The following is an 11271-nucleotide window of genomic DNA, read 5'->3' on the forward strand; positions in this document are numbered from 1 at the left end:
GGGCATCCACAGAAAATCCCCTTAAAAAATTGATGTATGCCGCTGGAAGCGACGAGCACACGGTATTCTTTAGTAAAAGGCGAAAGAATAGTTCGCTTTGAGCTCACCGCACGGCTCCACAGCCTCAACGCATTTCGGAATGCTTCACTATATAGCAGTGGTATTGGTTGGATTTTATTTCCTCGTTTCCGTGTGGGACCAAAAAACTTCAAATTTCAATGTTTCATTTTTCATATCGAGTTGGACTCCATTATATACCATTGGCTTTCCCATCTCCCCCATCTACCACAGCCTCTCCTATATTTCCTCTTTCCCCGCGTAGCTTTCCTCGCTTTCCACTTCTGTCAATTCCAAAATCTGAACATCGATCCATGAACAACACCCATCCATCAATAATCTCGAGTTAGTGAAAAATGGGCCTATAAATAAAAAATCATATTTTCCTTATTGATTTCTTTTTATTAAAAAAAGTTACGTTAACCAAATTTTTATAATCTAGAATTACTCATAATTGTGCATAATCATATGGATTAACAATCTTTCGTTATTATTTGTGCTTCAAGTTCGAGTTATTTGATTAGCCGAACTCACTGTTTTAAACGTGCTGGACTATATAATCAAGGAAATTGAAGGGGATAAACATAACTCGTCTAGATATATCAGACTCAGTCCACCAAAAAGCCAACATCAGGAGGCAAATAGAAAAATAAAAAAATGAGACAAGACAAAAAAGAAAAGTATAGTATCAGAGAAAACAAGAGAACTAAGAGGAAAAATAAGAAATGAAAAGAAAATAAGTCATATATTCAAAGAAGGAAGTGACATAAAGCTGAACTTTTGACCAGCCACTCACGAGACCTCAATAAAAGGGGGTCTGATCGGATCAAGAAATAGGTCATCATCAACTTTATGACGATAGCTCCAAAGAGATTATTTTCTCCAAAAAAAATAGGTTTCCAACCTCTATTGTAAATATAGAAACGATAAATGACTAGAGATTGTAAAATATTCTTATTATAGTGAATTTGTCCTCCAAACGATCTGTGGACTTAAGTTTTGTGTTGAACCACGTAAATATATGTGTATATTTTTATATTTATTATCATGGATATATATATACGGACATCGTATCAATGTAACGAACCGTCACCATGAGATTCAGACGACACTAATTAAGGCCTAGGTCACCACCTTGGGCTGGAAATGACTATTTTTTCTATTCTAGCCTATTGTGCGATTTTGGACTTTAACAGAAATGATCAAATTCATATATTTTTATTATTTTGTATTCGAATTCCAACTTCATATTTCTTCCTCATCTCAATTAAATATTCTATGGGGGTGAGTAGGAATAAGAGAAATGAAATGGAATCGTGATTCAAACAACTCTCTTTAGCAGGCATTTTCCAAGGAAAGGAAAACCGGAGATATATGTATATAGAACCGGCATTCATTGCCCACAAAATCATAATTTTGTCCAATATTCCTTTATAATAATATCTAATTGAGATTTGAATATACATTGCAAATGATTAACATTTTTAGTTTGGTGAGGATTAAATAGTGAGTTGAGATGAAATGAAAGTTAAATAAAATATTATTAGAATATTATTTTTTAATATTATTATTGTGTTGAAATTTGAAAAGGTTGAATTATTTATTATATTTTGTATAAAAATTTTTAAAAAAAAATTATATTAATTAAATAAGATCAACTCTAAATCTAAACAAATCCTCAAAGATGGTCGCTCTCTTTCTAAAAAAATAAATGAGTTCTGTCTCTCTTAAAGCTGGGACATTGTGTGTCCTTTAAAAAAAAAAAAAAAAAAAACTCTAGATGAAAAAGAACCACAAGTGATTAATTATGTGGTACAAGTTGCTTCCTTGATAGAGTTGTTTTGCTGAAATATCTATTTTCTTGGGGTAATTTTCTCAGCCATGCTAATGAGTGACCAAGTCCACTATTATAAGCTATTGAAATTGACTTTTGGAAATTAATTAATGAAAAATAATTTCTTGCACAAGCCTGCTAGGTCTCGAAGTACCATTAATAGTGTGGATGACGTGTTTCACACCACCAACTGTACGGAGGTTTTGCAATCATAGAAAAGGCGGCGCTCCATGCCTTGCGCAAACTCCAATGCAAGTTAATAATAATATAAGTGTTAAAATGTGCATTAAGAGTCTACCTTTTGTTCTTTACCTTTACCGATTTATTTATAGAAGAATGTGGCCTGAGGGCCATTCACCTTGGTCCATGGCCTCTTGTGCTTGTCTCCCATGACACTGGGATCCAATCGAGGATCTTATCCTTGCAAAACCAGGGATGTCTCACCTCGATCTGCGGGACTTTTGTCTAATGGAATCTTAGATGAAGGTCTTTGACAAGCTTTCTAGAACGTATGGGTGGGCTTCGCCCTTTGAGATGGGCTCAAAGCCCAGGGGCCTAAACATCACCTCCAGTTACTCCTCTAATTCCCTTTGAGGCGCCTCATAGGGAATTAATCATTCAAAAACGTTTATTACTTACCCTACTAATCTGTAAGCGTTCACCCGTGCCTTTTCCTCTTTTGGTCGTAGTTTATGCCAAGGGACGTCAGATATAATTGTTCATGCTAACTTAATGATTTTAAAAAAGAAGTGTAACTGCCAACGCAACCAACCCTTCAAATTCCCAATAACCTTCGTGATTTCATGTCTCGCACGCTTCACGCACCATTTGCTTCCCGTAACTTATTTGGTTACTTTCCTTTGCCCTTTCGTCTTTCCTCTACCTCTCTGTATTTTTCCATTCTTCTCACTTATATGTTTCTTCTCTTTCTTCGGATTCCCTTACTCCGCTCTGTTTCCCTCTATTTTTCTGCTTGTTTCTTTTTCCAAAATATTTCTCCATGGCTGGTCGTGGTTTCGACAAGATACCCCCCGATCATCAGAAGCCTGAATCTTCTCGCTCCCTTAAACCCACTTCCTTTGATGGGTATTCATGGCATTATGTTCTAAATGTAGAGGACGTCGTCGAATTAAGGGAGTTGTTGCGCATCCTTGAGTCAATAGATATGAACATCCTGAAAAAGGGGTGCGTTGATGAAGAGGGTTATGGCATGGACGTAGCCATAACAGTTTATGCCCTAACCAATGGGCTCCGTTTTCCCTTCATCCGCCCAGTGCATGATGTCCTTCATTTTCTGAAGTTTGCTTTTGCCCAACTTCACAATAAAGCCTAGCGCGTGCTAATTTGTGCCTGCGTCGTCTTTCATGGCATTTTAGAGCCCCTTCGAGAAAGGTACCCAGACCTTACAACGAAGGAATTCATTTCTTTCTATGGGGTGGTGTCGTTGCTAGGGAATATTTGCAGCTTTTGCGTGCATAAACAACACCTAACGACCTTTAAAGGATGCTATTCCAACGCCAAACAGTGGACGAGTAAGTTTTTCTTCATTTATGGTAATGGTTGAGAATATCTTGCTGATGAGACGCTAATAAAGGATTACCCTGTTACTACTAATTGGGGGCGTGTCCTATAGGATAAGCATCTGTCACTGGTGATGACTAGTAGCCAACAAAATAGCGTGAACCTTGTTTGCGATTGGGCGAAGGACCATGACTGCGATGGCCTGTGGTCAGAAGACCTTCTTTCTGTTCTCAGTATTGACTAGTTTTTTACAATGCCCAGCCGCACCCATGTGAGGGGCACGAAGCTCAAACTTGTTTCTCCTTCGACAAAGCGGAGTGCTCCCCAGATTTGGGGGGGGGGGGGGGGGGAGGGGCAAAAATGAAGCTCCTTTACGCTGAGGGGGCAGCACCTAGGAAGGTTGCTGACTCCTCGAAGAAATTGATGCAAGGGGTGGGTGTTGTTGTTTCTGGTCAGGTTGTGCCTGAGACGTCCCCTGTCAAGACTTCCCCATTAGTAAGCTCGAGTCTTGATGACTTGGGTGCTCTGATGAAACATGTCCTTGAGGACCTTTTGCTGGCCTGTGATCACGGGCTCCCTTCGGGCAATGATTTTGTGGGCGTATCTTTTAAGTTCCCCTCAATCCCTGTTGTTGATCACGCGTCTGGTGGTCAGAGTGATTTGAATGATATGTATGTTGCCTTTGCTCTGGGCGTGTCTGGAGAAGGAACACTCGATACCTTTGGCCCGATGGTTAATAACGCCATGCGCAAAGTTGAAGGTGGTGTTGCCTGGCTAGGATCTGTCCCCCTTCCTTGCCTGGCATTAACTCAAGTGGCAAGGCTCCATCCGTAGATCAAGAGGGGGTTGTTGAGGCAGGGACGCAGTGTAACGCCCTGTACCCGGAAGGGTCGGAGAATTACTACATGTCACTTACCAACCTGTCTCTCCAAGTACCTAAAACCCTAAGGATTTCATAAATAGCACACAATATCATATTATCCAAATAACCACAATACAAACTCCATAAGTCATCATTACAAAATAACATAAACCAAATGGGTCCAAAATTTTCCCATAATCTCAACGAAACAGAACGATACATCTTTAAATCTCAATAGGTCTAAATGACTCAAAGTACTTCAATTTCTCAAGTTATACCCTTTTTCTAATAATGGAACTCGACCTTCTATCCATATCTAGACAAGCTCCAATTTCTAATCCTGTCCCCCAGCTAGGCAATCAATGTCATCTGAAAATATAAGAAGATAAGGGAGTGAGTTATGCACAACTCAGTAAGCAAAAAATATATACTAATATGTAAACATGAGCCAATTTTAGAAAGTTTGGTATGCAGAAATAAATCATTTCATTTTTATATGCACATCTCAAAACGTATTGTCAGGAAAAATCAGAGCGACTTTTAAAATCTTTTCATACTCATAAACTAATTTCATATTCAAAAACCGCTTTGACATAACGTAACTGCACATCTTCTTCTTATTATATCATATCATGTCATATACCATGTTTAACCCCTATAGTAAGGTTGTGCTATCCCCGGTGGCCAAACCAGGTAGTATTATGTTGTGAAACTTTTCATTTTTCAATCTCGGAGCCCCGAGTGTGCACACAGGAAAGAACACATATAAAACCACTTTGTTTCCAAAGTGGGTGCACTCATATCATATCATGTTGGTACCAAACATATCACGTGAACCAATATCATCATATCAGAACCATATTCAGAATCAAAATAAAACAGATAAGTATGCCAAAAGTTTTTCATATCCATATCATATCAAACCATGTGTTGAATATATTCATATAATTTCCATCTAATCATAAACAAACCAAATCATTTTTATATCATATGTACAAAAATTTACAGATATTGTATTTGCTCTTTTGCAATTTTCAAAAATATGTCAAATATTGCTCATGTCTACACAATTCATGACAAAAGTATTTATTTTCTCTTTCATACATATCTCATGAGTGAATGCAAAATATATATTGAGGTTGTTTTTCACCTTTCCTTTTTAAAATAAAATGCACATTTTTACAAACCAACCTCAGTTCATTTCTTTTTATACAAATCTAGCATAGGAACTCCGCTTACTTAGGCTTCTTAGTTTTTCAAAAATTTTCTCAAAAGTGCCGAACAAATATTAATCTTCACCTATACGATAATCACGTAAATTTTCATAAATTTCCAATCAATCTCGTATTTCAATATTCAAGCCTAAAACTTTTAAAATAATCCATTTCTAATTCCTCAGACCCAAAATTCTCATTGTTCCTGAATTACCAACATCCCTTTCTGGACTCATCAATATCCAACATAATAACTCCGACTAAAATATCAAATTCCAACTTATTTACAATTGAGATCTTACTATAATTTATAAAACTAAATAACATAACTATATCAAAGTCATTATAAGTAGATGATCGTACTTTTGTTTAAATCAAAAATATTCTTTTAAAATGATTTAAAATAAGATTCGCACTTACCGATCACTTCAAAAGTTCATCTGTATTTTCATAAAAAAATATTTCGTTAAAATATCAGTCTCTTACAAAAACTAACTTAACAAAATCATTTCTGTAAACATGAAAAATTTTAGAGTTTATAAATATTTAAAAAGGGTTTAAAACACAATAATGCAACTTGTAACTCAAAGGTAATAATGTAATTTTATTTATTCTTAGACCGACTATGCAATAGCTTTTCTATTTCTTCATCATTTGAAAACGTGATCCAAGTGCATAACAGTAATAACTGCTATTCTATTAGGTTACAGACTTACCTATATATATATATGTATGTACAACTCTTTAAGTCAACAATATGAAACATAAGGGAAAAGAAGTGCAGCGGCGATGACTCCCAACTAAACCGAGAGTATGTATGGAAGGGCAAGGCGCGATGGCTGGCTGGAGGAGCTACGGTGGTGTGACTGGAGTGCAACGGAGGCGTACGGTGGCGAGGCTACCTGCGCTGGGCGGCGAGAGCACGAGGGAGAGACCGAGAGAGAAAACTAGCCAACGGAAGTGGTGTGAGCTTACTGGGGGACTGAGGTGGTGAGCGGCGGACCGGGGTGATGGGGAGTCCTCGCCGGCAGTTTCTGTGGGGGGTCACCACGCGGATGAGCTTTCGGTGGAGGGTGAAGGTGGCAGCTTAAGGTGGCCGAAAGGTGCTCTGTTTTTGGATAACAAAAACAGGGGATTTCAGTCCTGCAAACAAAGGCTACGGGGCATTGGGCGGCAGTTTCATGTGGCTGGGCACGGTGGTGAGGTCCGGACAGAGGTTCACCGTGGAGCGTGGATGAAATGGTGCTGCAGTAACGGGTGGTACAGTGGGTGATAACAGCTGTGGTTGTCGACAAAAGTCCTTGCTAGCACAGGAGAGGAGATCTCGGTTTGGCCTTCTGTGAAGAGGAGAACGAGCGGCACTTAGTCTAGGGTTGAAGTTGCTTAACATATATATAGACTAAAAGTAGAAAACAGATCAAACCTAAATAAAAGAGTAGAAGGAACTTGCATGGAACTGGAAAAAAGAGAAAATGATGTGAACCTGTGAACCCGTGCAACGGATTGCATGAACCCGTGTGACGTATTCTGAGAATGTTTTCCACGTGCATGGTCTGGTAGTGGCTGGGTCTTACACGCAGAGTGGAGATTGTGTTGGCGGGCAAGCAGATCCACCTCAAGACAAGCTCGTTAGTGAGATGCTTGGCACTTGTGTTGAAAGTGACCTGCCTGTGCCTATACCAGAGGTGGCAGCAACTTCGAACCTTATTTTGGGGCACCCAACACAGGCTGAGGCTAGTTTAACAAAAGATGATGCCCAAGAGAAGGATACAAGCCCTCATACTTTTTTGCCTCCTTCAGAGGCAGTTGTAGAGATGACCGGGCACCTGAGGAGGATGTTGGCTCCCTCTTTTTCCCTTTGTTTTATTTGTTTGTGTTTGCTTTCTTTGGCATGTATTAGATCGTAACTTCATCATGCTTGTGCAGAACATAAGAGCCTTAGCGTCTTGAATTGTGGAGGGTAGGACTAGCTTGGAGGAGGAAGTTTGCGAGAGACGAAAGTTTTCCTTTTTTATCAAGCAAGAAAAAAACCGGCTTAAGGATGAGAGAGACGACTTACGATGTTGCCTGGAACAGGCTTATGGTCAAGTCCAATCCTTGAAGGCTGACCTTGACTCTCTCTGCGATGAGTTGTCCAGCCTTCAATCCGAACTTCTCCGTGTTGAAAGTCTCCATGCTCGGGATAGCTTTGCTCTGCATGCAGCTGAGCTGGAGAGGGCTACCACTCGAGCTGAGGTTCGGCACCTTCAGGAGGTGTTGGACTCCTCCGAGCGCTCCCGGGTTGATGTTGAGAGGAAGTCACAAGAGGCAGCTGCTGCTTTGGCCTCCTTTGAATAGGAGGCCAAGGAGTTGGCCCAAAAGAAGTTGGCATTCTGGAAGGAGCGTCATGAGAAAGATACCAAGACCAGCAACCTGCAAGGTGTGTTGGTTCAAGCAGAGGTGGCTTTTGACCAGTACAAAAAGGATTGCGTGGAGATTGATGCCCGTCAAGACCGCCAAGTTGATATTATGGCCAAGTTGGCTAGAGAGTCGAGTGAGCTGCAGGAGGTCCGTGGAAGATTGGAGTCTCAATTAACAACGAAATTGTATGATTGCATCCTCAGCTAGTAGCCGCCCGAGATAGAGCTTTTGGATATGGATATGGCGCAGGATTGGTGCGCCTGAAGATGCACCTACTGGCCAACCCTCAGACCGAATTGAGGAGTCTAAACTTGGAAACCTTCTTGCTTGATACTGCCACCTGCCAACATGCAGATTCTATGGGTCGAGACATAATGCCAAATGCCTTTCCTTGCCCTCCGCCCCAATAGTGACAAATTTATCCTAATGTATATTTGACTTGTTTAATTGTTGGGCCCCTTGTTTTTGGGCATTTGCACCTTCTGCACTTTCTCCGGACATGTTGATGTATTGATTCATACTGCTTGGTTCATGTTTATACTTTTGAAATTTGAAAATGTTAAATTATTATTTATTATATTTTATATAAAAATTTTAAAAAATTATATAAAATGAATTGAAATTAACTTTAAATTCAAACAGGGCCTTAGAGATTGTCGCTTTCTTTCACAAAAAATAAATGAGTTCGATCTCCCTTAAAGCTGGGACCTGTGTGTCCTTAAAAAAAAAAAAAAAAAAAAGAAAAAAAAAAGAAAAGAAAAAAACTCTAGATCGAAAGAGAACCACAAGTGATTAATTATGTGGTACAAGCTGTTTTCTTGGGAGTAATTTTCTCAGCATATGCTAATAAGTGACAAGTCCCCCATTATAAGCTGTTGTAATTGTCCTTTGGAAATTAATTAATGAAAAATGATTTATTGCACAAGCCTACCAGGTCTCGAAGTACCTTTAATAAGTTGTTGTGGACTACTTCTAGTTGTCCTTGTCCAATTTAATCAGTGAGAATAGTTTGTGCTTTGCAGCGCAAGGACTGATGCAAAAGTTCTACCAAAGAGAAAATATATTTTTATTTTTATTTTTACTTTTTACGTGGGTCTTATTTTTTTAAAATCGGTACTTGAGTTAGGTTTGTTTAGATAATAAGATAATATGAAATAATTTTAAATAAAAATTAAATAAAATATTATTATAATATTATTTTTTAATATTATTATTTTGAGATTTAAACAAGTTGAATTATTTATTATATTTTATAAAAATTTGAGAAAATTATAATGATGATGAGATGAAACTGTTTCTATATCTAAACAGACCTTAATTATCCTAAGGTCTCGTTTGGTTGTTAAACTCATATGAGTTCAACTCAATTCAGTTTAATTTTAAGTTAAGTCTAATATCCAAATACCCAACTCTCAAATTACTAAACTCACCTCAACTCAAAACTTCTTTACATATAGGACGCAAAATCTTTTTTAACTTCTCATAAATACATCTAAACTTATCTTAATATCTAAATATATTTAAACTCATTTTAAATAGATCTCATAAAATTTATTCTACCATCTCAACTCATTACTATTAATAAATAACTCAATTCACCTAAAAATCCGACCTAAATCTATATAAATTATTTTCTCTGTCAACATATCAGCACCCTTCAAGTTGTCAAATTCATTAGCTTATTAATTTGGTTTTCAAAATCATTAAAATGACCAAGGCCCTCCGGATGGATAATAATAACTAACCCTTTTTAAAAGTGTACTCTCTATCTGATTACACAAACCAAATGCAAAGTACATTTTTGTTACGCGATAAGATCACTTTGCCACCATTCACCTAATGAATTTATTATACATCAATTATTATTTATTCTTATATTTTATATTTATAAATTTTTTATAATATAATTTTTTTATAGGATATAGAGATATTTTTTTATAAAATATAAAATATAAGATGATAAATAGTGATTGAGAAGAATTTATTTTTGCACTTATATATATGCATGCATTCGAAAAGGAAGAATGTTACGTGCAACCGGGTTTTACAGGAGAAAAGTATGGATTTAAATAGTACATTAATAAACAGTGCTAGCATTGTCAGTGGTCACGCTCATACATTTATCATTTTCCAATGAAAATACAGAGTTAAAATTAAGAGTTTTCTTACTTATAAATAAATTTACGTATCAATCTATATTTTAATGTTGTTATTTTTATATTTAAAATTTAAATTAGTACTGTTTTTAATAAAATTTATTTTCTGACCAATCATATTGAATGAGTGTACGTATTAGTGCACAGAATTACTTACAATTAGATTTTTCCTAAAATTAATAGACGACAAAATGACTTGTGATTAAAATAATACAAACAGATTACATAAAATTAAACTTATAGATGGATATAGTTTTGTAAGAGAAAAAATATTTATAACAAAAAATTATATAATCGTCGCAAATAAAATATAAACTTTATATGAAAAAAAATTAATTTTTTAATAATAAATTTTTTTTTTTTAAATAATTAGGGCACAGTACGTACGTAGAATTACTCGAGCGTTGCTTTTGATTGGGCGCCGGATCGACTCAAGCTCACAGCTTGTTCGTCTATTTGAAGAACTCTGATATCCTTGTCAGTTCTGATCGAATAAAACTGAATTATTACTGAACATTATTTTAGTGTATCTTCGTTGAGCTTGCAGCCAATCAAAGACTGATTAATTCAGCAGTGGGATAGCCTGAGAGGCATGCAGCCTGTCTATATGGAGAATGGAGCCATGGATATTGTTAATCGCTTTAATTGGTCCTTGACGCCTGCATTCGATAACCATTATTGAGCCACAGCGGTGCGAGATTCACACATACGGCAGAAGGAGAGTACTACTGGATCTGTCTCGCCCCGATACATGCATGACTCTATTGTGAAGCCATGTTGAAACTTGTTGTGCAGAGTAATGTTTAAACAAAACCTAACTCCGCCACTGATTAGCCTTGCAGTTAGATCTCCCTAGCTACGTATTCGGGGAAAAAGAAACGAAGGGTCAAAAAAGAAAAGAAAATAAAAGAGAAGAGAAAGGAAAATTCCTAATCCAACAATTCTTCTAAACCTCAGCTATGTTTAGGCATTGAATGTGCAGATCGGTAATGGCCCAGATGTGTGCGTGTATACAAAACTGGAATAAGATAATGATGATCATCATTCGTAAAATGACATGTATAATGATGGAAAGAATTCGTGCTGTCATGATCTGGAGTGGGATGAAGCCACCGGATAATTAACATCACCTTCACATTCTTAATTTATAAAGGCAAAAATCATTCGGATGCATGCCTTAGATGCCTAGGCTTGGGATTTGCATTGCCGTGGTGAATTCTTAACTAA

General features: G+C 37.2%; 1 non-coding gene across 1 annotated transcript; it reads right to left on the minus strand.

Moving 5' to 3' along the window:
- Positions 1 to 116, minus strand: LOC121247942. Its single transcript, XR_005937343.1, has one exon. It is a non-coding gene; the product is annotated as a U5 spliceosomal RNA (small nuclear RNA).
- Between the last annotated feature and the right edge of the window lie 11155 nt (positions 117 to 11271).

The sequence above is a fragment of the Juglans microcarpa x Juglans regia genome, chromosome 1S, assembly GCF_004785595.1.
Source record: "Juglans microcarpa x Juglans regia isolate MS1-56 chromosome 1S, Jm3101_v1.0, whole genome shotgun sequence".
In the NCBI taxonomy this organism is placed as follows: Eukaryota; Viridiplantae; Streptophyta; class Magnoliopsida; order Fagales; family Juglandaceae; genus Juglans; species Juglans microcarpa x Juglans regia.